Consider the following 27,245-nt stretch of genomic DNA (forward strand, 5'->3'; position numbering starts at 1 on the left):
ACAACAGATTTGGAGAAATTTGCTGACCAATGGATCCTCTGCAGTGAATGGGTGCCGTCAGAATGAGAATCCAAACAGCTGATAAAAACATCACAATAATCCACAAGCAGTCCACACAACTCCAGTCTGTCAATTAACGTGTTGTGAAGTAAATTATATATATGAATTTTAATGTGAGAAGACAACAGGGGATGGACTTTTTCACTGGAGTGTTATTATGGATCAATGGCTCATATTTTAGCTAAAAACTTTAAAATATTAAAATTATAATGTCATATTGATGAATTTAAGTAAATTACTTGTGGATTATTGTGATGCTTTTATCAGCTATTTAGATTCTCAATCTGATGGCACCCATTCACTGCAGAGGATCCATTGGTCAGCAAATTTCTCCATTTGAGAACAGTTATGGATGTCCTCATCTAGTAGCAGTATGTATTCTGCCTTATGTAAAAGTAAGGTCAAGGTCAAATATTTGTATAATAAAAGATTTGTAATTACAGTCACAAATACAGTTCACCATGAAACACATGTTCAAATGTTATTATAAAACTGGATAGCAGCATACAACAGGTATAGTAGAGTGGTGATGATGGTGTACTCCCCTTTCATTCATCCGTAGTGAATTAAAGAAATTACATTCTATGATGTGGGGCAATTGATTACAACATTTAATTTACTTCTTATGCCTTATTTCTTCTCCTCACTTAACTGCAGCAACAAAACCTGATAATATAATAGCTGGACAAATGATATACATATACACCATATCTATTTTTTTTTTTAAAGAAACGCATTATTACAATATTATTATTATATACAGCTAACACAATGAGCAACACTGAGTAAAATATGACTAATGATAAAAAATAAATAAATATGTTTATAGTTAGAATGCCAGTGTTTTCCATGCACAGTTAAAGCACATCTTTGCAAACCTTACTGAAACTAAACCAAAGAACACACCTGAAGCTGAAGTTCTACTTCTCTGGTCACCTTTTTGTACCCAAGGTAGGCTTCAGACCTATTACCAGGGTGATTACATTTGGCAGCTCCAGCCTCAGCGTTTTGATCAAGATGGATGGATTTTTTATTCTGGGCAGACACTGGCTTAACGTTGGCTCTGGGTTTGCCTACAGAGGTCGAGTCTAATTAAGAGATGGAAATAAAGTGATAAGGAAAAAGCAGCCATTGTCCTTTTCTGACTCAGAAGAGAGAGAGAGATGGGGAGAGATTTTCCATTTCTGACTCTTCAGGAGAAAGAAATTCTAAACAGTGGAAGAGGGATTGAGACAACAGAACATCATTGAAGTGTCTTGCATTAGAAATATGAATATTACCACACACATTATATACCAGTGTGTGTGTTTGAGTGTGTGTTGTATAAAATGAGATAATGACATTACAATTAATGAATAAAATAGAATGCACAGGCAATATTGACTAAATATTTTTTATCAGACAAAATAATGATTAAAAATAGATATAAAAAATTACCATAGCTAGAAAAGACAGTTTGTCTCATTTAGAGCTCTGAAAGGAGAAAATACTATTTTAATAAAAGCACAAAGGCATATTAAAGAATTGTATTGTCTCATTAAAAATGGTAAAAATAAATAAAATAATTAAATAATAATAAAAAAGTAAATAAATGAAATAAAATGATAAAGCTTATTTTTTTAACAGCCATTACTCCAGTCTTCCTTCAGAAATCATTCTAATATAATAAAAATACACTATTGGTTCATTCAAGACCAACACAGATCAATCAATTAATCTTTCCTTCTTTTTTTTTTAAGCGCTATCTCCATCTTTCTGGGCTATAAGCTCAGCTATTGCAAACCAAGGAAATTTTCCTGACATGACAAACAACAACAACACGTGAGAAATAGTTTACAACAGAAATTGTAAAGAGCTAATATCAAGGGGACAGAAAAATTTAATAGTGCACTTACGAGTGCATCCCATCCACAGAAATTATTAACTACAAGTTTGCACAGCTCCTGGAAACACACTATAGCTGCAATTCGTGCCTGACAGGATTAACTGTGGACACAGTAAATGACACATTATGGTGGATGGTGAAGCTGGGATTCAGCAATTTGGTTTCAGCTGTGCAGCTGAGCAGAGAGTGTGGAAGAGACTTGTTGAGCAGATAACTGCGTCCATCATCCGATGCTTGGCAGCTAAAATCTTCTCTCTAGCCTCAGGGCATTAGTATGGCAGGGTTGGACTTCCTGACTGCTGGCTGTTGCCTTCAGGCTGGGGGAAGTGAGGGGTTTTCTGTGATGCATGCCACTGTAGCCCCTCAACCTTAAAAAAAGCTAACCTGGGAAGGAAGAACAGGGTGCAATTGATCCAAAACTTCTGCATAAAAAAGACAGTGTTGTACTCTTTAACATCTGATACAGGTCTAGTTTAACAGCATTTATGCAGTTATAAGCTCCTGATTCTACTGGATACAATGCATTCTATACCTGTTAAATGTAATGGAGGTCTAAAGTTATTAAAGAAAAAGAAAGAAAGAAAGAAAGAAAGAAAGAAAGAAAGAAAGAAAGAAAGAAAGAAAGAAAGAAAGAACCCATTAAAGTAGTAGTTTGTCCAAAAAAATAACACCCTCATGTCATTTAAAAATTTATATTATTATTATTATTATTATTATTATTATTATTATTATTATTATTATTATTATTAATATTATTTTTATTTTTATTTTTTTATTTTTTTGAAGCTCCATTTTACATTTAATTTACTTTCCCACATATTCAAAGTTCATCATGATCTAGACTAGAATCAGGGATATTATTATCCTTTCACTAGACCTAAAACCATAAAACATCCCTTGAAATAAAAACATTAAGTGACTTCTCATTTTCATTTAGTTTAAAGTTAAGGATTAAAATAACTAAAACGAAATCAACAAAAACACAATAAACTTAAAAAATAACAAAAACACAACAAAATGACTAACTAAAATGAAAACAAAAAATATAAAATCCACTGGTTCACTCAAAGAAAATCTACTAGAAGTTACAAAATAAAGTCTGTTTTAATATTATTCTGTAACTGTTACATTAAATTGAATATTGAATTTCCATGAATTTCTGTGATGTGCACATTGCAGCTCAATATTGATTCCAGCAGTGATTTCACAAGTCTGAGATACTGAACAATGCAAACTAACTTACAATATTGTGAAAATTATCATTTGGACACGTAAAAAAAAGAAAGAAAAAGAAGCAAGCATACATGGAGCATTTGCTCACACGGACAGATCACGATTTATCAATCACATGATCAGTCACCTTTCATGACTATGGCTGTCAGTAGACAACAAAACAAACAACAAAAAAGACTCTCATTAAAAAGAGTTCTTGATCAACCCACATTGCACTTGGCAGTGTCCTGAGTTCAGTGAAGAGGGTGTAATGCCCTGGTTCAAGGCTTTCAGTTTGAATAGGACAGGAAGTTGAGGAAGTAACAGACCCATCTGGCCAGTGTGAAGCTGTGGAGTCACACCATAAGTTCATACAGAGAGACCAACGCTCTAACAGAGAGATCTACAGTAACCTGGTCCGAGACTTGGTTTCTAAGAGAGAGACAGAGAAAGATAATTAAGACAAAGATCCACTAGAGGAGAGGTGATATTACACTGGTTAAAGTAAGCTGGCTGTAAATGATTTAGATTGTGTTGGCTCTGGCTCCATGGTGTACAGTAAGTGAGGACTTTAGACAAACCACACTAGGTCATGTAATATTAACAGTGTGAGAGAGAGAGAGAGCAGTGTCGAGGCCGTAGTACTGTAAGTCCTTGGGGTGAAACGCGTCTCACATTGTCACAGCTAACAGCTTTGAACTGACAAACAGTAAGTGAAATCACGTTCATTTCCTTACACGTTCCCTTGGGGAAAAGAGAGATGAGAGGAGTGAGAAATGAGAGGAGAGGAAATTCACTCTAATTTCTGAGTATTCAAACTGTTGAAAGCTTTTTGAGGTGGACAAGTTTGACTTCTCAGGCCATAGCTGCTGTGTCAGACTGGAGATGTCACACTGTGGGATCATATCTACCATCTGACAGGAGCACAGTGACCGCATGAACACAACACAGGCTGAAAACCGAAAGCAGGGACTGGTGGTCACCAATTGTCACTCATCCTACTTTGCCAAAAACCTTGCAGAAATGTCAACAGTAATTTGTTGCATGCTCAGCACAGTCCAAAAGTTATAAATATAGCAATTGTCAAATATATATATATATATATATATATATATATATATATATATATATATATATATATATATATATATATATATATATATATATATATAATCTTATATATTTATTCTTACAGAATAACACAGAAGTCACGGAAGTAGATTTTGCATATAATATACATGTAAAAATATATACACAAAAATTATGAATTACACAGCTATTCAAAGGTCGATGTTTTGCTGCAAAATGCTGCATGTATTTGATCAAAAATACATTAAAACTATGAAAACCTTGTTTTAACCATGGGATAAAAACTTAAAGGTAACTGCAGTTTATATCTGACAATTCTAACTTTTCCCCTCTTAATTTTAAATATTATTACAATTTAACGTGTTTTCTATTCTTACCATCTTTAATAACATAACTCATTCCTGTGATGGCCAAGCTGATTTTAATTTATTTAATAAAAAAAAAAAAAGAATAAAGAATACAAACTGCATTTATGTGCAAAATAAATATTTTGCTACATTATACTCTCTAGTGTCTCTAGTGTTACTTTTGATCAATTTGATCAATACTTGCTGAATATAAGTATTAAGTTATTGAAAAAATATCTTACTGACCCCAAACTTTTGAACAGTAGTGTAATAGTGTAGTGTGTGGGCCTGTTGTTGTGACATATCAGGACACAGGGTATGACACAGGTATTTCAAGGAGAGGGTGACTTATGAGGACATAACCCATGTCACCATTTTTTTAAACACTTACAACCATACAGAATGAGTTTTTTGAGAAAGTAAAAATGCACAAAGTTTCCTTTGAGGGTTAGGATTAGGTGTAGGGTTGGTGTAGGGCGATATAATATGCAGTTTCTACAGTATAAAAACCATTACGCCTATGGGATGTCCCCACTTTTCCCAAAAACAAACGTCTCTGTGTGTGTGTGTGTGTTTGTGTGTGTGTGTGTCTGTGTGTGCGTGTGTGTGTGTGTGTGTGTGTGTGTGTGTGTGTGTGTGTGTGTGTGTGTGTGTGTAAGTGATTCCATTACAGCCAAAGCGGATTTTTACATGTGACACTAGAGTTAACTTTGGATCCTGCATGTATATATTTAAGGGTATAACTTTGTGGATTTTGTGAATAATCCATATATAACAAATAAAAATAAGATAGAGATTTTCATCACAGCTGAGCAGGAGATTAATTACTGTCTGTCTGTGAGCGGACAGAGAATGACAGAAAGAGTGAACGCAGCATACACCCCCACTCCTCGTTTCTCATCACCTTGCATATGTTAGAAACCTGAAAACGACTAACTTTACAGGAAGCTGAGGCATTAAAGCACATTTGAAACCAATATGTCACAACATTCTTAATCTGGTAGAATGTTTAGGGGCGCATAAATGCATCTTTGCTGTGTTATGATATCCAACAATTCTATGTGGGCAGCTCAGTGGTTGGCAGAAAAAAAAATGGAGTCTGATGGAGGGGTGGAAAAAACTTAATGTCACTTACCTAAACCAACAAATAAGTCTTGTAGTCCTGAATTATTTACTTGGTTAAGACTAAAGCTCACTTCAAGTTTCCTAACATTTCTATATCTGAATTATTGCATTTACAAAATGGCAACTCAGAAACTTTAATCCTGTTCACGTACTCTTTATTGGAAAGTATTTATTTCTTGGGAAGTGGCCACAATGGCAGAACTCTTCAGACAATAGATTGAGTACATCATAAATAGATGAAAAAAGTTTTTTTTTAAATTAGTGGTTACTTAAAAAAAAATGGCATCAAGTGAACACATATGTTGAACTTATAATAACGTTAATAACACCACGGATCTTTGCATCACATATTTAAGAGATTTTAAAGTACATTAATACACTCAGATATGTCATTAAACTTAATTTATATTTATATTTTAATGGACATGCACTACAGATCTGTTAATCACTATACAGGCTAATCTTTAGAATTATTAATGAAAGGTATTACAAAACGCTAAACATGGGACTCGTGATTAGTCTGATTAATTACTCAGACCTCTTTAAATGCTGAAGTGTGTAACTAGCATTGATGGTTCATACTTAAGGAGCTGCTGACAACTATGTTTTAATGAAAATAACCACTTAATTAACTTTATAGGCTGTGTATTACAATGATTAAACCACATTCAAGCAATTGTCAAATCTGTACTGAAGTTGGTGGACAGTGGCTCACTGCATATTTGCATATGCATAAACTGCAAAGTGTGAAATCTAAATTTGATTAAAAAAAGCTAGGCAAACATATAAATGGATCAGAAAAGATGCTCTTTTCTTCTAATTTTCTCCAGCCACCATTAAGTATTTTGAAAAGTGCAGGGGCACCTCCAGAACCGTGATCACAGATCGCTTGTACAGTGAGGCTGAAAATAACACTTAACAGTGTGAGGCTACAGAATGAATGCTAATGTCACTTTGCTTTCATGGGGAGACTAAGAAAAATAACCTAATTTCTTCATGACGTTGCTTCACAGAGTGTGTGTTTCAAAGAAAAGTGAGTGGGCTGTATAGTCCACAAAGAAAGAACAAGACCCATATTTCTGTATTTTAAAGGAATGGTTCACTCAAAAAGGAAAATTCTGTCATTATTTACTCACCTTCATATCGTTCCAAACAAAAACACTGTAATGGCACCATAAAAGTGGTCTATGTGACTAAAGCACTCTATGAACTCTTTTATGAGTTTTTTTATGTTATATTTTATCGTCTTACATAACAATTCTTTAAAAATGTCAACTTTTGTCATCCAAACCAAAAAAAAGAAAGAAACCTTACTGGTCTGAGTGTAAGTAAATGATGGCAGAATTTAAGTTTTTGGATGAATGGTTTCAGTGAGTCAGGCTTTTTGTGCTAGATTGCTACAGCTTGTATTAAAAACCCCAACCACCATAATAGATGATAACGCAAACATTTCAGCTCACATCTAACTAAATCAGTTGGTGATGGTCCGGTTACTTCTCTAGGTCTGTCTTTCTCTTTCTGCTGTTTCTGCGAGCACAGCAATTGCTAATGGATTTTAGATTCTGCATTCTGCACTTTGCTGCCATTTGGTTTTAATAAAGAAGCGCTGAGGCAGACGACATTGAGTTTCATGTCTGGGTGCTTCTTTCTTTCTGTATCGCCGTGAAATCCTTTACAAGCAGAAGTGAGAGTCTCTGCGCTGACAACTGTCAGAGGCCCTCCTTCAAATCCGAACGATTTTTTCCTCCAAATCATCGTGTTCTTCATTATAATGGTGAGAATAAATCAATATGATCACTGCTCACTGCTGTGGAAAGTACAATATAGTAGAATATAGTGGCATTCATTTCAGGGTGGGGGAGGCTGGGGGGCGGGTAAGTTGTGTGCCTGTGTGTCTGAGTGCATTTAAATGTCCACGTTAATGAACGAGAGATCTTATGGAGCGTGTCTGTGGGTTACTGGTGTGAGAGGAATGAAACTGTAATTTTTTTAACACTGAGATGACATCAGGGACATCAGAGCAGACACACTCTTAATGTGTGGGAACCGGTTCGTTTGAGTGCTGCTAAAACTCTAACCTTGTGACTTTTCAAGTAATGTGGCAGTGAATATCGCAGAACCTCACTATTATAGAGAGAAGAGATTTAAAAGAAAGAAATTCTGAAAAAAATAAAGACTAAATCTGTGTAAAATAAATTGATTTTACTGCTACTTTAAGTCAGTATTAAATATTATTAAATAGAAATACATATTTTTAATAAATAAATTAAATATACAGTTCCGTTCAAAAGTTTGAGGTCAGTAAGATTTTGAAATGTTTCTGAAAAAAAGCCTCTTATGCTCACCAAGGTGCCATTGGGGTGGGGGTTCGGGGGTGATGTTGGGGGGCGCAGTAAAAACAGCAGTATTGGGAAATATTATTAATTTTAAAATTATATTTGAGAAATAGAATTTATTCCTGTGATCCAAAAGCTGAATTTTCAGTATCATTACTCCAGTCTTCTGTGTCACATGATAATTCAGAAATCATTATAATATGCTGATTTGGGTTCTCAAGAAACATTTCTTATTTTTAAAAATGTTGCAAACAGTTGTGCCGCTTAACATTTTAGTGGAAACCATTAAAATAGTTTTTCAGGATTCTTTAATGAAACACATTTACGTGACAGATTTTTTTGTTTTTGTTTTTGTTTAACAGTATAGTCTTTACTCTTTTACTCTATTTATCCATTTACAACCCTTGCCAAACAAATAAACTTATGGACCAAAAAAAAGATATTAAAATGCAACCACTTTGCTGTGGCTGATGTCTCACCTGGCGATGGCATGAGTACAGCAGCGGGACATCCTGATGAAGGAGCTGGAGCTGGCTCTAGTCTGCAGGATAGTCTCGACGCCTCTCAGCAGGTCGTTGGTTTTCAGAAGCAGCAGCATCTGTCAGGGAACCCGGTTCAGCAGCTCACTGATCTGAGGGATGTACAGCGTCGCATTCGTTCAGATCTCCACATCCTGAGGGGTAAAACAAAACAGTGCTGCTAGAAGATTGCATTATTAAGCGTATATTAATATGATTATAATGAACAGAATAATTGGTATATTCTTCAAAAATGTGCCTTTTGTGTTACACAGATAAAGGAAAGTCATTCATATGGGTTTAAATATATAATGAGAGAAATGTAATTTTGGGGCTACTCTTTTAAGTAGACTACATTAGAGATGATAGCCTTGCCTTTCTAAAGGCACATCCACCTAAATAAGTTATTAAAATATTCAGAATTAGGGGGCAGAGTGCAGAGAAGAGTGTGCATGAGAGAGAGAGAAGAGAGGAAAGAGAGAGAGAGAGAGAGAGAGAGAGAGAGAGAGAGAGAGAGAGAAAGAGAGAGAGCAGGGTGCAGGGAAATGGAATAGCTTATTTCACAGACAACTGAAAAACTAAGTGCTTGAAACTGCGACTGTGAAGATTAGCTGTTTTGGCTCAGTCACTTCAGCAACATCAGCCTCCCGAGTTGATACTCCCAGCTAATTTTTTATTAATAACCATGCATGAAAACCTCCATTCCTCCCCCTGCCTGACTGAAAAAAAAAAAAAAAAAAATCGTGGTTTCACTGGGCACATTCAAGTCCAGGCTATAAGCAGATCTTTATACCTGTGCATTCTTTCACTAAGCAGTATGCTCTAACTTACCTTATTTGCCGAATTATTTCACTTTTTTTTCCTTATATATTATTCCTTCATTCATTCTTTATTCTATTCATTAGATTTATTACTTAAGATTTACTTCTTATTTATTCATTTTTTAACGTCTATATATTCAGCTTTGGGTTTGACTGACATCAACAACAAAAACATATGGGAAGCAGTTCATAAGCATGTTAATTCCTTACTATGTATAACCATTTTAATTCTGTATTCACATCTCAGATCAATCTCTAAATGTAAAGCACTTTAACCACTGTTTATGAACAATTGATGTTATCTAGATTTCCATTTCAATACAAATGTTGTTTTTAAATATTCTGTAAAAAGAATCCTGTATAACTGCTTTCACAAAAATATAAAGCAGCACACTGTTTTCAACTATAATAATTTTAAAATTAATAATAATAATAATAATAAATGTTTCTTGAACACCAGAGGAATGGGTTATAATTATATTGTATCTAATTAAATATAATTAATATAAAGCTATGAAAACTGTTTTTTATTATATATAATAATATTTAACAATATTGTTGTTTTTACTGTATTTATTTATCTGAATAAAATAGACAATAATGAACAACTCAACACAGACACTGACAGTACAGACAAAAACACTTACCGTTATGAAATTTTGTGGTCTCGGTTTGACAACAGCAGCAATTTGATTCAACAGCTATTAATTCCACTGACCAGTAGACCAAGTGATTAAAATCACAGTTCACAATTAACAATCACAAACCTCGATTAAGGTAATTAAACTTAATGTAGTCCTTGCAAAAACATAAGCCGATAGTACCATAAAATGACAACATTGTAGGAGACAAGGTACAAAGAGCTGTACAACTGCACATTTTGACTTATTTACTCAGAATACAAAATGTGATTCAATTTTAACCACTGCTATACATTCCAATTAACTTTAAGAGCCTATGTGTAAAAATCTAAAGAGATCCTACATTGTATGAAAAAGTAGCCTAGTGGTTAAAGATCTGGACTAGTAACTAAAAGGCTGCATGTAAAAACTCCACAAGAACCTGGGGTTGTTCTGGATAATGTTCTTTTGAAACATGTTTTAAGTCTCTATAAACCATAATGATAGGTTTACACATACATATGAGCTGTGATGGCACTGCAGTATTATCAGCTCTTGGCTATGCTGGATTGTGGTGCGAAGAGCAGGTGAGGTGAATGTGACAGTAGGTGGATTCTGCCGAACATTACAGACACCCTGTGTCCTGTCCTGAAATAACCCAATTTTACAGGGTATGTACATCCTCAGAAGAAACATTAGGACGGGGGGCCGGCAACCAGAGTGGAATCTCTTCTTATGAAATCTTTCTATATACACAGCCTGTCTTCAAAATTAGATCTTACTACCAAAATAAAATGATAATAGTATTATATTAAGGTCCGACTGTTCATGCAAACAGCCCCTGATGGTATCACTTGGGCATGGCTCCAACAGTTGGCATCATCCTGGTTGTGTCTGGCTCAATATTACCCCAGGGCTAATCTATCCTGAGAGGGCCTGGAGCCAAGAGACATGTCTGGGGCCTGCAGAGACCCATGAAGACCCCCAGCAGCCCAGGGCCCACCACAAGCTGCTGCAACAGCCAGTATAGGTGTAGAGCTGCCTCAATGCCAAACACATGTCTCTGGAATAAGGCTGGCCATACAATTTGTACCACCGAGATGAGAAAACAGGCCCAGAGGAACAGAATGATCCAGATATATTAAATAACAGATAACACATACAGTACAGTGCACAAACAGTCACTTGTTTAGGAATAGAAATGCACTGGTCACACTAAAAAGAACAGGTTCCTATAGAAGTCATTCGTTTTGGAATCATTTTGATAACATTACATGTACTTTATGGTTTTGATTTACCAAATGCAATCTCAAAAGAGTCCAAAGACTTCAGAAAGTCTGACTACACTAGGCAACATGTTTAATCTACATGTTGTAGATTCAGTATCGGCTAGACACTGACTAGATATACAGCCATTGGTCATTGGTCAAACATTGCTAATCACCTAAAGTAAGCAGCAAAGCGGGTCAGGATGTCAAAATCCCAAACAGGTTCTGTTATAAAAGGGAATACAATGCAAAGACAATATCCCAAAAGTGAGGTCCCAGAAATTGCAGAATGGCAGGATAACACGTCTGGTCATTGAAGTGCACTCCAGCAGCAACAGTTTTTAATAACTGATTGCTCTGCTGTGACTTGAGCTTGAAAAACTTGTGCAAGCTCTATTTTCCTGTCCATTTATCTGCTAATCCTTAAATCTCAATCTCTAAAATTCCGTCGGGGGGTGGGTGGGTGGGGGGATAAGGTGCTAAATTAAGTGGATTTAAATTTGCTATCGCTTGGGTGGGATTTACAGGCGCCGGCAGCAGCAGCGAGCAAAAGTGAGGGGTTCGGATTAAAATAGGACACTGAACACTTGGTCTATGACCACAAGCTACTGCTCCAACATCCAACTCATATGCCCTCACATCTCTTTGCATATATATCCTGCCACTTGCAGCAACAGTAAGACAGTGACACATGCGCTCCATCTATGTGCACACGTTCTCTTTAAAGAAAGACTAACTTGACAGGCTCACTGCCTTGTTTCCTGTGGTGCTGCATAGCTGGTTATAGTCCAAAACTGACTTTGGGCTTGTTCCAATGTCCCCCATCTCTGGACTGAGTCTGTCTGGATTAAAAGCCCACTAAGAGATTTCCACCTCTCATTTTTTGGACGAATGTAAGCCCAGACCCTAGAGAGTTCTATGGACTATATACACGCATGCAAAATTTATTGAGTAATTAATTAATTTAGATATTTTTAAGAAACTGAAAAAAGCACAAATGTCAGGGCATGACAAAACTTCTCCAGGCCCCCAAAATACCCTTAGACTCCAGAAGGTTAAGTAATAATTTATTTATTTATGTTTAACATACTGGCTTGCAAGTAATTTTTACTCTATGCAAAAGCAATATCTAGCCAAATAAACATGTAGAATGAATATATATATATATATATATATATATATATATATATATATATATATATATATAAACTTTGTTTTTTTTCTTTTTACTTCTGCATGCCTGGAAAACACCTAAAAAAGTTTGTCATCCAGGCTAATCTTCAGTTTTTATTTTTATAGGTTTAATTAACTTTGCACGTTATTATTTCTCTTCGTTATATGCTATTTTTTTTACATGCCTCATGATGCATTCTGCCTTTCAGCAACCGAGCCCCAACTCTCAGCTTTCGCCTTCTGCTTTTGAAGTTAGCCGGCACTTCAAAGTTCAACTACAAGGCATCTCTCCACTTTAAAGACGAGGGGTAATCATGAGGTAAGTCACCCCGCTGCTCCGTTCATACGCCATTGTGCCCTGATGACTCTTGGGTGGACGCGGTGCGCTGCATAAAAGGGTCAATCGCTCTGTGTGGATGTGAATTGGACAAAATCAGAGACAGACTGACTGGGTCGTGCTACCAGCTCCGACAGCTGGAGAGAGAGACAGTCCTGATTAGCCATGCCTCTCTCTTATCTCTGCCTGTTCGGTACAGCCGAAGATGAGAATATGGTCATGTCCTAGCGGCCCTCCCTCTGGGGATCTTGGTGAACAGCCAGAGAAGGCCAGGACTGCACATAACTAACCGGCCAACAGAGTGTTACCCATCAAATCAGTCAGCATTCAGGAGCATTGAGATTGATAGTCAGTCCTTAGTCGAATACTTAATGAAGAAAAATGCACAGCTTGCCCTAGGAAAAAAATAAGGAAGAGGACGTTTAAATAACAATGTGACAGTCCTTCTGCATATTCATAAATGCTCCAAATAGACATTCCATTTCATCCCCGTGAGGAGTCAAAGTCACTACATAAAAGGATTAACCGCTTAACGCTCTCTGCTCTGCAGCTTTCTGTATCAAGGCACTAAGCAAATGGGTCGATCTGATCAAACGAGTGGAGGTCCGCTGGGAGATTTGGAGAAGCATAGTAGAAGCCACCTTCTGATCTGAGTAAAGGCCTATATGTGGTACAAATAAGCAAGAAACTAAAAAAAAAAAAAAAACTAAAAAAACTTTAAAAGAATGTATCTCTGTGGGTCTTTATAATGAGAATAATGTGATATTAGGATTATTAGTTAATTGATCTAGGCATCAAAACTATTTTAGAGCATGGAGAAAATCTTAAAAGTCAGAACTTTTGCATATATTTTATACACTAATGTGTTTACATCAACTAAATCAACATAGTACCAGAACTGTTTATTGAACAAATGTAACAAATATGCCACACAAAAAAAAAAGAAAGAAAAAAAAACTTTACTTATGAAATATATATTTCATGGATATATATTATATAAAAATGTGAATTTGTTTAGTGTGAATTTATTCCACATTAAGACAATACACCTTGAGACATTTACAAGTGAAAAGGGCAAAATGCAAAACTACATAAATAATGGGCCATTAAACATATTCTAAAAGAACTGGATGATGCAAACAAAAGCATTTTTTTTTCTGAATGCTTTACAGGATTGAAAAAATCTGAAATAACTTGAAAGTTTGAAGAGAGATGAGGTGGAGGTACTTTTCTATGTTTTGAAAAATGGCCCTGGAGGTACCATAAATATCAAGCTGACTTGGCAAATGTGACACTGGTTTCTTGTGGCCAAATGTTGATAAGAGCAAACGAATATCAAAACAAAAGCTAACTTGACTTGGCTAAACCATCAGACCTTGAATTGAATTTGTTCCACATTAAGACAATATGCCTGAGACATTTCAAGCGTTAACACCAAGGAAAGCACTATAGAAAATGTCTGGGTTATGATTCGATTTTACTGTGGCCATCCGACTGCACAGACGCAAGACGAAACATCTACTGTAAACGGAATTAAAATGTCATGTCTTTACTCATCCACTGAGAAAGCATGCAAGCACGGGGCTTTTAATGGATGTTTACGAGAGCTGCGGTTGGTAATAACGTCAGCTGGTTTAGTAATAATCGAGATTTATGAGACTGCGTAAGTGATGGGAGGGGACTGGGACAGTAACTATTAAATTCTTTGCACACAGAAATTGGTTTAACTGCTTAATTCAAGCTCACTGGACGGAGGAATATTTAGAGCTCAGCTTTCTGACAGTAAGCCACACCAGGACAACCCAACTTTTTACAGCTCTCCGCCAAATAAAAAGGCCAGAGCCACTCAGAAGAGAGCTTAAGTTCTTTCTTTCAGCTGAGTGTGTGCCCTGTCACAAAGCCGGAGGCTCAACATTAGATACTGAATGGTACTTCAAAAATCGAGGCCCAGAATGAAACAAACACACTCGGTTTTTGTTTTGTTATTTTTGGTTGTTATTTTTTTCCCTGCTCCTTCTCAAGCAGGGAAAGAAAGGTGAGTCTGACAGGTGTGAAGTCATGTAGGGATAGGCTTTCAAAACTCAGCCTTCTGTAAACATACTGAATCTCTGAATCGGCTCTTCTCTGATGGACAGACAAAAACTGCTGACCACAGGAGACCTAGACATGCTAGCATATAGGTTTATATAGCAGACAGGTCGGACAGTCTCTCCCTTAACTATATGCCGCTGCGGGGCAGACATTATGAAACATGGGGCTGATCAGCAAGGACAACGCCATGAACAGCCAAAAAAAGCTCTCCCCTGGGACAAACACAAAAGCAATTACACAGGAGCGAGGCTATTCGTCATGCCTGACACCACAATTCATTATTCACAAATACGTAGGCTTTTCAGGGCTCTGTGTTAACCGAGTAAGCTTAGCAGGGGGTAAGAGGCCACGCTTACCAAAAGAGCTACCTAACTAACTACTAATAAATACAAAAACACACACGCACACTCATACATAATGTCATTTTTTATTACATTTTTTAGAAATTGTTTAGTATATATATTTTTCTATATATGCATAAATATTCGCTCCACAAGACTATGGCTCAATAAAGTTATACATTTGTATATATTCTAGACTCAGTCACACACTTCTACCTGCAGATTTCAAGGAAACAGCTTTATTTTGCAAGAAAATGGCACTTTTCTCCACCGTCAAGGACTAAAAAAAACACAGTCAGACAAAACAATCCATTTAAAGATTGGAAAGAATGACAGAAAAGACTTTAGCACATACTGTATGAACAATGCAGTGCTCTAGGAACTTGCATTTAGGCCGTCGTATAATTTCTGGGAAGTTTAAAGGGCAAAGCTATTATGTTCAATTCCATGTTCTCAGCAACATCTAAGAGGGTCAGCTTTGTCAGACACATTTTCCATCACGCAGAACTCATCGCTCATTCTACAAAATGACTGGCAAAAAAATAATGAAATAAATAGAATAAAATCCCTGTCTTGGATATTAGAAAAGAGGTAATGATGTTAATTATTACTATAATAAATTATTATTTAAATTATTGGTTACACTTTATTTCATTAGTCCACTTTAGACATTCTACTGACTATAAGTAACTTTGTAACTATATGTCAACTACATATCAACTAAATCTCAGACATTTGCAACTACATGCCTACCATCTCTCAGAGTAGACGGTTAGGGTAGGTTTAGAGTTACTGTTAGGGGTAGGTTTGGGCTTAGTATAAGTTGACAATAAGTTTACAAAGAAAGTGTTAGAAGATATTAAGCAGACAGTCTACTAATACACTACTAACTGCTAGTTGACATGTAGTTGCAAAGTTACTTACTGCTAGTAGAATGTCTAAAGTGGACTATCAAAATAAAGTGTTACCAAATTATTATTATCATCATTATAATTGAAAATCTAAATGTGTAGTAATAATAAACTCCCATTAGAGTAATACAGACAGGCAAGTAGTGTAATGCCAGGCAGACAGGTAGTGCACTCACATTCACTGCTCTAGACACCCCCTGGGTCTCTGTTTTCACTTAGCATGCTCTGGTTCAAAGCTCAGTAGTAACTTTTTCTTTTTAGCATAAACCCAATTTCAGATAACGGACCCAAAGCCAACAAAAAACTTTGATTAGGACTGAGGAGAAACCTCTGGAGACGGTGGTGTTTGCAAAGGAGGCCTCTCCTCATCTGTTGGAGGAGATCGATCCAAAGGAGATTTTCTTTGTTTCGCCTCACCAAGTAATACCGTAAGTCATCCCTACTGCATTCACGCGATAAACTTCATGTTTACGTACAGACAAATGCTTGACTTGTCACAAAGTGTCTATGTAAAAAGTCATTCCCTGCTCATGTTTTGCATGGTATTGATCGTCTGTTTTGGTGGACTATAGAAACTCTGTTTCACTTGATCTACCTTGGCTTAACTCTCAGTTTCCTCTCACTCATCCATCTTCCTTAGGCTCTATTCTACCCATATCTATGATCTACAGACAGGTTACGTCTCTAGCTCTCACTTCCTCCCAGTCTTTGCCGTCTCATCGCCCCCTCCTCATCGCCTTTTTACAGAAATGATTGCAGCTCTCAATTCATCCACAAAGCGAGCTTTTCTCCAGCACAATGAATGTAAATTGCACTCATTTCAATTTCAGCACTAATGTTCTTGATGTTTGTTCCTGTTTCACAGCAAAACAAACCAAATGGAATACAGTTCCGTTTGGTGGATTGCAAAATTAGGATTTAGAGCATATTTTGCAGCCAAGTCACTCTGCCATCCCTGAGAGAAACTCTAGTTCATTTGGCTGCGGTCTGATATATGATTATGTTCTGTCTAATCAGGCATGTAATTAGACAGCAACAAGTAAAAAAATTATAAAAAATGATGAAAAGAATGACATAAAAAAAATGCATGTCAGTGTCATATATGAACATGATCCCAGCATTAAAATAGTGTTATGCTATATTCTGTTTAACTTTCTGTTTTTAGCTGAGATGTATTCTTAAAAAGTTCTTTGCATTGCTGTATATCACACATCAATTCTAGCACCCACACATTTCTTTATCTTTGTATAGACATTGATAAGTAAAATCTCTATATACGAACACTTTGTTCATAAATTAAAAAGATCAGAGGCAGTTGTAAAGTTAAATTAAGAAATTAGTTGCTATAAATTAAATGATTTGTGACCCTGGAGCACACAAAAAAATAAATAAATAAATAAATAAAAATAAAACCCCAAAATTTTGATAGGTAATCAATTTAGATAATAATAAGCTTTCCATAGAAGTATGGTTTATTAGGATCTGACAATATTTGGCCGAGATACAACTATTTGAAAATCTGGAATCAGAGGATGCAAAAAAAAAAAAAAAAAAAAAAACAGAAAAGTAAATAGAAAATAGAGAAAATCGACTTTAAAGTTGTCCACATGAAGTCCTTAGTAATGTATTTTACTAATGATAATAGATTTTTGATATCTTTATGGTAGGAAATTACAAAAAACAAAATATCTTCATGGAACATAAAATCTCTTTCAAAGAGATTACAACAGCCCTTCATAGAATGTTACCCTCCCACCTGACTCAGAGGTTACCGTAATCATGGAACATGATCTTTACTATAGAAAATTCTATCATTTTGACCCATAAAATGTATTTTTAGCTATTTTTACAAATAAAAATTGCGCTACTTATGACTGGTTTTGTGGTCCAGGGTCACATTTTGGTAGCCATTTTATACATTATATTAAAAATACAATAAAATCTAAGAATGTAATATTCTAGGAACAATTACAGTTGATTTGTAAACAACTGTACATCTGTAAAGTAGTCCATATATAATTTTAAGTTTAAGAAGCTGTTCATGTTGATAATGTTCATAAAAGTGTCTTCATAGAAGAATATAAAATCTGTTCATACAGATCATATAATAATCATAATGTAATATAATAATAATAACAAATTACTAAATAACTATTTAGTTTTAGAAATGAATTCATATGTAGGCTCAAGTTGTTTTCGTCAACAATACTCATTTCAAGAATTTAAGGATTAGTCTTCAAATCAAAAGGTTTCAAGATCATGTGAAACTTAAATTCAGTCAAATGTGTCCAGACATTTGGGTTTATATAACCGCAAGATCACATCAATATCTAAAACCATTGCATATTTCAAAAACCACCCTATTTACACTCTGAGAAAAAAAGGTAGAATGGTAACACTGGGGAAGTAGTGCCCTGAGGTGCAAAAGCTGAAATGTCCATATATAAACAAGGACTTACAGGCAGTCAAATAAAGATGGTGAATGGATAACCACATATTGTAGGTACCACATATCTGTAGTTGTACAGAGAGCTAATAGGGCTGTGGTTTCTGTGGGCAGTGGCGGTGCTGGGTGGCAGGTAATTGCTGAGGCAGACCTATGAGAGGCTGATGGAGAGACAGAGAGAGAGAAGCTTTTTATCTGTGTAGGTCTGGTAGACAAGGAGTGCGTGTTCTCTAATGAGGGGGCAGGTTCATATTGACCAGCACTCCACTTCACTCGCAACACTAATGGTGTGTTTTTATCAAAATGTTTGAGTGGTTTTGCCTTTACTGCACTTCAAATACAGAAACCTGTAGCTCCAGTTGAGTTTTTGTGCATTTGTGTGTGGTGTTTTTTTTCTTTCTCTCTCTTTTTCATGTGGACTGTCGGAATGAATGTTGTTGTCAAGAGGGAAACAACAAAGCTGAACAACAGAAGGGATGATTTTGATATTGATCTTATTTTTGCGCTCATATACAAAAAAGCCTAGACATACTTGGCTGAATTTAAGTTTCTCGTGATCTTAAAAACTCTTCTATCTGAAGAATTTAATACTTAAAAGCTTGAAATTAGCATTGCTGTCAAATATAAATAGCGCCTACACATAAATTTATTTTTTAAATAAAACAGCCAACAAGTTTGTGCTGAAATATAAATTTATTTTAATTATATTATGAATATTAAAATAAAATATAATACATTAGAATAATATATATATATTATAGAATTAATATATAGAATTAAAAAGAAGATCTATCCATCTATAAAACTAAAAGTAATAACAATAATTGTACTACTAATAATATATTTATTATAGAATATTATTAAAAAATGCGTTTAACAAATAAATATAAAAATAAACAAGAAAATGCTAAGGCACACCAAATCTAATTCGTCAAAATGAACTAGAATTGGACAAAGAATTGTAACAAGAAAGGTACACAAACTGCATGTACTGTATGCATCAGCGCAATGAATTTGATTAATTGACAGCAAGCTGGATTCTTAAGCAAAAATATTCCTAGTGCATTCATATTTCAGCGTTTAATGACCATGTGTAAAGCTGAATGCTGATTGGAAATTTAATGCAAGTCCATCTCTTTTCAGTGTTAGAATGACAGTCAGGAGCTTCTCTGATGCTACTGCTGGTTTCTGCAGAGACAACAGCATTAATATTGATAGTCCTGTACAAAGCAGGCTAGCTGTGGATAGGAAACACACTGCACTGGACACAGAGTGTTTATATACTGAGAGCCCTTCATACAGTCAGGAGGGTACCTGGGATCTCAATCACACAATGAGAGAGCTCAAAGCACTGTTACTTAAACAGCAGCTCACAAACAAACATACTGTATGCACCTACACTTGTGAGGATTTCCCATTGACTTTCACTGTTAATTAAGCTAAATTTATACCTCTACCACTGGAATAGTTGACCCAAAAAAAAAAAAAAAAAAAAAATCTGTCAGTGAATTAGGACTAAAAATCTCAGACTTTAATAAGGATGTAAAAGCAACATTAAAGTTCTATTAAATTTGACTATACAACTATGCTCAGCTGTATACTCTTGAATCAAGACACAATAATTTGCCAACTCTCATTGAAAATAACTTTTGGTTGGAGCAAAATACAACTTAAATGTTTCCCTAAATGTCTCAAATTTTCAGAAATACTGCCACAGGTAACCAAAATTAGTGTGCACACTCAACCATATATTTATGACTCTCTTCTTAGGAATAAAAAAGTTTCTGTTCTACTTATGCTGCTAATAAATACAATGTACAACAAATGCCCAATAAGAATTCTGTGGCAATGCAAATATTTTGGAGCATTCATTCAAATGTGCAGCACTTTAAAACACTTAAGTCAAATAATATTGAGAATGTATCATTTCTTTTACTTGCTTACACGCTTAGATTGTTTTTTGTGTTTTTTTTTTTTTTGGGGGGGGGGGGGGCATCCATCCAGTTGCAAGAAGTTATTTCCACTTTCAGGTGGAATAAGCTGTCAACCTCCACACAAACACACATACAGAAAAATCTCTGCATCTCTACTCTTCTCTAGCTTTCTCTTAATCTATTTGTCTTATAAACCTGGCATTAAGCATTGCATATAATATGACTATATATGATTTGCTTTGTTACAAATTATGCTATACAAATTAAAGCATTTGCAGAATGAATAAATGTAAATGAAAGGTTCCATGGATGTTAAATGGTTCTATATTGAACCATAAATGCAAATAAAGAAGCTTTATTTTAAAGAGTGTAATGCAACGTAATCGGATCTATTATATGTGCACATGGACAAAATGAAATGATTACCTGGCTGCAATTCTCTAATGATTTCAGACAACAGAACTGTTCAGAACTCAAAATAAAACCAAAACATTGCACACAGAAAACTTTTAAAAAACTGTGTGGGCTAGTGACGCCATGGAGGCTTGGAGTCAAGCATGATTCATCCCATACAACAGATCATCACAGACTTCTTTAACCTCATCTACTAAAATACAAAATTGAAGAAAAAGACTCAAAAATTGCAAAAAATGAACAAAGGAAGCAAATTACCAAATATCTATATTACACATAAAAGAACCGCTTACTTAGTTTCTTGGTATCGACAAACATCATCAATCTTTTAAGTTGAACTATGTCACAAAGTAAAAACTTTTTTTTTTTTAAAGATGCATCTACAAAATATAAAGATATAAGATATCCCCACGTGGGCACTTGATTTGTAAATAACCCTGTGGAAGCAGTGTAGTTGCAGTCAGTGGATGCTAACAGAGTGTGGGATCAGATGAGGCAAGTGTGATGTGTGTGTTTGCATCTGCTCACTCTGACCTGTGAGGTGAGCCATGTGGACAGCTATGCAAGACTCTATAAAGCACTACCATAAATATGTTCTTGAGCATTGCTTTAGGCTGGTAAAAGTCCCTAACATTCCACATGCAAAACACAACAATGGTAACACTCGAAAACACATAATTAAAAAAAGAAATGCATGCTATGTTGTCACCACATGACACATAACTCAAAACGAACAACACCAGTGGCAAAAACACTAAACAATGAGGTAGTGATTTGCATGAATTATTCAAGCCACGCTGCATGCTGGGAAATACAGTCCAGGATCTAGCACTGCAGAATTAATTAAGAATTAAAAAGGGCAATTAAAAAGAAAAAAATGGCATTTGATGTCAAATAGGTTGCAGAAAATTAAAAAAAATCTGCATTCCTGTAGCTCAACTTTTAGAATGGCAGTCCAAAAAAAAAAAAAAAAGTACAAACAAAATTATTGTGAAATATTATTACAATTCAAAATAACTGTTCTCTATTTGAAATTACTTTAAAATTTTAATTTCCATTCATTTATTGCTAAAATGTCAAAGCTGCATTTTCAGAAGCCATTACTCCAGTCTTCAGAGTCACATGATCCTTCGGAAATCGTTATAATATGCAGATTTGCTGCTCAGAAGACATTTCTCATTATCTGTGTTGCTGCATTCAACACAGTTGTGCTGCTTAATGTTTATGTGGAAACTGTGATTTTTTTTGTTTTACTATATTCAGGATTCTTTGATGAATAGTATAAAGAACATAATTTAATTGAAAGTAAATTTAAATTAATTAATAAAAAAAATCTAACTGATCCCAAATTTTTGAATGGCAGTGTATATGTACTTATGTTAATTTCTACATTAAATACTGAATAATGCATACTTGACACATGGTTGTGATGCTGCTGGAGTCTAAATCATCAATAAAACCCTTGCACAAGTACATATAGACTCAAACACAAGAATTCTTGATCTCCTCTTCTAAAACAAAGCATGAAGCTCTGTTGTTTTTAACGCCCATTATTCCGTCCTAGCAATACAATATGTTCTTATCTCTCCATTATTATGCAGATGAGACAGTCTCCCTTTCTGCAAATGCCACAGCTGTATATGTGAAATACGCCTCTATAACTGCCTATAATTATTTCAGACCAGACTACTTCAAATCATCCTGGTAATTTGGTGATGTTTGGTGGGGGGCTTGGAGAATCAGACACTTTCAGAGGGGTATAGAGAAGGTAAGAGGTACTACACCCCACTAAAAATGCACACCCAACGCAAGTGGTCATGGACCGGGCCATAATTATTCTCGCAAAGGATTCTGGGTAATTAATCTAAAAAGAAAGCCACCTGCTGGAAAGTGCACTCAAATGCTGCACGCTGAGATGACTGACTAAACAGGCCTAAGTGGAACACTCCTGAAAATGATGGGGATCTGAAAGCAAGTAAGCAGCAAATCAGCTAATAGTCAAGTGTGTCTGATGGTGTCAAAGGCTGGTACTGTTTCCTGTTTGGTTTTGTCAAATTAAATGGAGCATAATAAATCCATCTTCAGAAACGTACTGATGTAAAATTTAATTCAAATGGCTTACTTGTAGTTGACTATGCATATTACATTAGAACAGAATAAATTATTCATCATTACTATAAAAACCCACTTTAAGATTTATACAATGTTTTTATATAATGATTTAAACTTTAGATAAATGTAAACATGTTAATGAATGCAAACCAAATGTCTTTGCACTTTTGTTCAACAAAAGACAAAATACAACAGTACTTTTAAAATAAGTGTGCAATACTTTACTTTTGAATTCATTATTGAATATTGCGCATAATGGGATTAATTGCAGAAAAAAAGAGATTAATCGCAGTTTAAAATTTGTATAGTTGCCCAGCTCTATTTTAAATAAAAGTAAAAAAGTTAATAAAAACAATTCAAATGGCTTAGTGTTAACTAGCAAGCTATTTATACTAAGACATGTTACATTATTAATATTTAATGCACAGTACTACAAAGAAAAATAAAGTTATAGTTACAGATAATACTATTATATTATTAAGATTATCAACAAAATTAAGAAATTAAAAATAAAAGATTTAAATGTATATAATGTTTAAACCTTAATATGCATAATCAACTATAAGAAAACCATTTATATTATATCATAAATGTATTTGAAAAAAAAATAAAATCTATTCGGAAAATAAAATCAGAATATAAAGCTTATAGTGTGTATTGTTATACTAATGCTGAAGACTTCTGTTCTAATGTGTACTCTCAACAATAAAACAATAAATGCTTAAAGATTTATAAAAAGGGTTTGTTATTAATTATATTATTCATTATATATTAGGCCTATTTTAATGTGATAGCTTTAATGTACAATAACAAATAGTGTGTTACTGAAGACTCTGATGCTCTGATTTAACATGATTTTACAGCCCAAATGTCATGTATAAGGTTATGTAATAAAAGTATAAATAAATGTCCCTGACACCCTCCAGATGGCCAAACGTCTCCCACAGAGGCCTGGCCTTTAGAAACCCTCTACCACCATAACACTGACCCAACAGCCCTCCTCTGGCCACGGGGCCACCAGGCCAGCCACCTGGACAGTTAGTTAACCTTGTTCAGAAATTTAGTTAACTGGTGTTATTGTGGCCCTTTGTGACCACTAACAATAATTAAACAGCACTTCAGTCTGGCAACTTTTTTTTCAACATGGCAAAGGTAGGCTTTCATATGTTTTGACCACTCCCTGTTTATAGACACTTATCTGACAGTAATGAAAAAGAGGCTTTAAGGAACAGCATTGTGGCAGCAGTGGAGTCATTCAGATTTTTGGGGTTGCAGGATGTACTTTTCTTGTCAACTGAAAAAGGCCCAGATGACACAGTTTTACTCAGCTGTTATAGAGTTGGTTCTGTGCACTTCTACTGTAAAACTGTCTGGTTTGCATCAGCCAGCAAATCAGATATAAGAAGACTGCAATGGACTGTTGGTATAGCTGAAAGGATAATTAGTGTGAACCTGCCCAACCTTCAGGACTTGTACACCTCCAGCGTGAAGAAACGGGCAGGAAACATCATCACAGATCCCTCTCATCCCGGGCACAACCGGTTTGCACTTCACCCCTCAGGCAGACGTTATAGATCTCTGTGCACTAAAACATAGAGACAAAAAACTGATTTTCCCCCCATGCCATCTCCAGTTTACGCAGCTAACAATAAAATGACCACCTGTCTTCTGTACTTCATTTCTTAAAACTAATTATTGTCTCTCTCTCAAGTGTTATGTAAATACATATAATTTTTTTTATTTATACAGCTGTATAAAGAGTACAGTAAATAATGCACACATTTTTACATAAATCCTCTGTTACAGATGCATACCACATTATTATTAATATTTATTTCGTTTTTTCCCCCTTAGTCTTATGTTCTTTCTGTTCTCAATGGCTTGGTGCTATATTCGTACCAATAGTTCCTAAAAAAACACAACAAATTCTTTGTGTGTTTACACACACTTAACAAATAAAGCTCATTCTGATTCTAGTTAAATTCAATATGGCATCCAACCTGATTAAAGTCTATTGCTAGGTTACATCAAGTAACGACTGTTTAGCTTTGTTCTGGCAATAATAATAATAATAAATAAAAAAATAAAAAACACTACCAGTCCAAAGAATGGAAAAGACTTTTGTTTATTGTGATTTTAAAAACCAAATGAATCCAACCATGAATCTGCTTCAGATTCATTTTATAGACCAATATGTATGTATGTATGAATTGGACCCGCTAATAAAGGAATAAGTGTCCAGCATTCACGGGGCCTCCTTCAAAACTGTTTAAAAGGTGGCTACTTTGGTTTAGCTAAAATTTTAGAATTTTTTGGATCACTAAATAATATTTTGCATTATTGTAAGTGGAAAATAGTTTTAATAAAGAATACGTACGTGTATAAAAAATACATATCGGTAGTGTCTGTTGTAGACCTGGTCAAAATCCCCTCACACATGCAAAATAAAAGGTCTCACTTATGCTCATAGATTACCTCAGTTTGAGTGACAGGTGTCTGGCTGATACCAACATTTACTGACGTCCAGGAGCGGGCGGTGAGGACACAAGTGAACACAGGATAGAGCTGTAACGCTCGATGCCTTTCAAGTCTCCCTTTATCAAACTCTGCCACAGTCTGCAGTAGTCCAACCTGAAGTCCTGGTTCAGCACCTTGGACAGAGACACAATGTGTTCTGTTAGTGTTTGAGGTGTCTGAACAAATGTTCAAAAGTAAAAGTCATCACTCTACTCTTCATTGTCACATCATCCTTCAGATATCATTCAAAAATGCTAAATGTCTGCTCAATAAACATTTCTTTTAGGTTTCTAAACTTTTTTTTTTTCCAGGATTCTTTGATTAATAGAAAGCTCAAAAGAACAGCATATATCATATTTATTTGAAATATATATATTTTTTTTTACATTTTTAAAAGTTCTTACTGTCACTTTTCATCCATTTAATGTATCCTTACTGAAAAAAAGTATTAATTTCTTACAAAAAAATAAAAATAAAAATACTGTTCAACATAAAAAAGATAAACATCAGCATACATTTATAATCCAAATACTGAGAGCTATCAAGAGTCTTAGACGGCTAAGTAAATGGAAACTGGTGTTTCATGATGTTGTAGCATTACAGAAAGACAGATGAGATTACTTGATAGTTGTTAACAAGGAATCTTGTGGGCCTCATTAACTGCTTCGGGTTAAATTGAAGGCCAGCAAATCCCTCACTGAGACAAACACAGTTCAATGGAATACCACTAGGACTACACCATTTTGCAACTCCAATTAATCAACGCAGACACAACCCATGGTTTTCAGCAAACTTAACATGACATGCCATGAATTAGCGTTTGGACAAAGAAACGAACCAAATGTCACTGCTAGAACGGCATTATCATATTTATCACAACATTATCTCCATGGATTTATATAGAGCTGTTACGTCTTCTGGGAAAACAGAAGTTCAGTGAACTGCAGGAGAGTTTGTACCGGTGTGTTTGCATATCTGCTTGTAATAAGAGGGACGTGGATATGTGCACTTCTTAAAACACATTAGAGCTTCAGGGCCACTTAAATGAAATGCTTTTAGTCTGCTGCAGTCGTACAGACCTGGGTGTGCAGCTGACCTGGGAGCCAGCGGGTGAAAAATGGGGTGTAATATGTGATGAATTCGCTTCTATGTCGACTTTGTGGCAGTCTCGGCCGATGTCTTACTTGATACTGACCGTGATTGAGTAACACAATTTCCGTCTTACTGCTTTCAGGACACTTTCGCACCAGCACGTTGCCAGGGTGAGGATCACTTGACAAATATCATCTCACTGTATATCTTGCCCAGATTCCAGGGGAGATCTATGGAAAAGGGAGAAAGGAAAGAAAAGTAAGAGAAAGAGAAAAATAAACAGGTTAACCACACATACAGGTTTACTGGTCTTCCAAATCCTCTCACAGATACTCATTCTGCTGCATAGTAGCTTTTTGTAACGACTGGTCTTAAATGCAAAGATTTATTTAAGCACTATTTTATTTTGTTTAATCCTATATTTCAGAACTATAAATAAGTGATCCGGGACCACAAAACCAGTCTTAAGTGTACATTTTTCAAAACTGAGATTTATACATCATCTGAAAGGATCCATTTATTAGGATCGAACAATATTAGGCAGAGATACAACTATTTGAATATGTGGAGTCCTGGGGTGCAAAAAATAAAATAAA

The 27,245-nt window shown here is 35.2% G+C and overlaps 1 long non-coding RNA gene across 2 annotated transcripts; it reads right to left on the reverse strand.

The window, feature by feature from the left end:
* Window positions 1-1,760: 1,760 nt before the first annotated feature.
* On the reverse strand, window positions 1,761-26,988 carry LOC113094530 (uncharacterized). Of its 2 annotated transcripts, XR_003288115.1 has the most exons (5): window positions 25,516-26,988; window positions 24,502-24,625; window positions 8,534-8,727; window positions 3,388-3,589; window positions 1,761-2,329 (listed from the first exon to the last, which is right to left on the reverse strand). It is a non-coding gene; the product is annotated as an uncharacterized LOC113094530 (long non-coding RNA). The 2 variants fall into 2 exon arrangements; XR_003288114.1 differs by lacking the exon at window positions 1,761-2,329 and having other exon boundaries at window positions 3,049-3,589.
* Between the last annotated feature and the right edge of the window lie 257 nt (window positions 26,989-27,245).

This window comes from Carassius auratus, unplaced genomic scaffold (assembly GCF_003368295.1).
Source record: "Carassius auratus strain Wakin unplaced genomic scaffold, ASM336829v1 scaf_tig00215406, whole genome shotgun sequence".
Classification (NCBI taxonomy): Eukaryota; Metazoa; Chordata; class Actinopteri; order Cypriniformes; family Cyprinidae; genus Carassius; species Carassius auratus.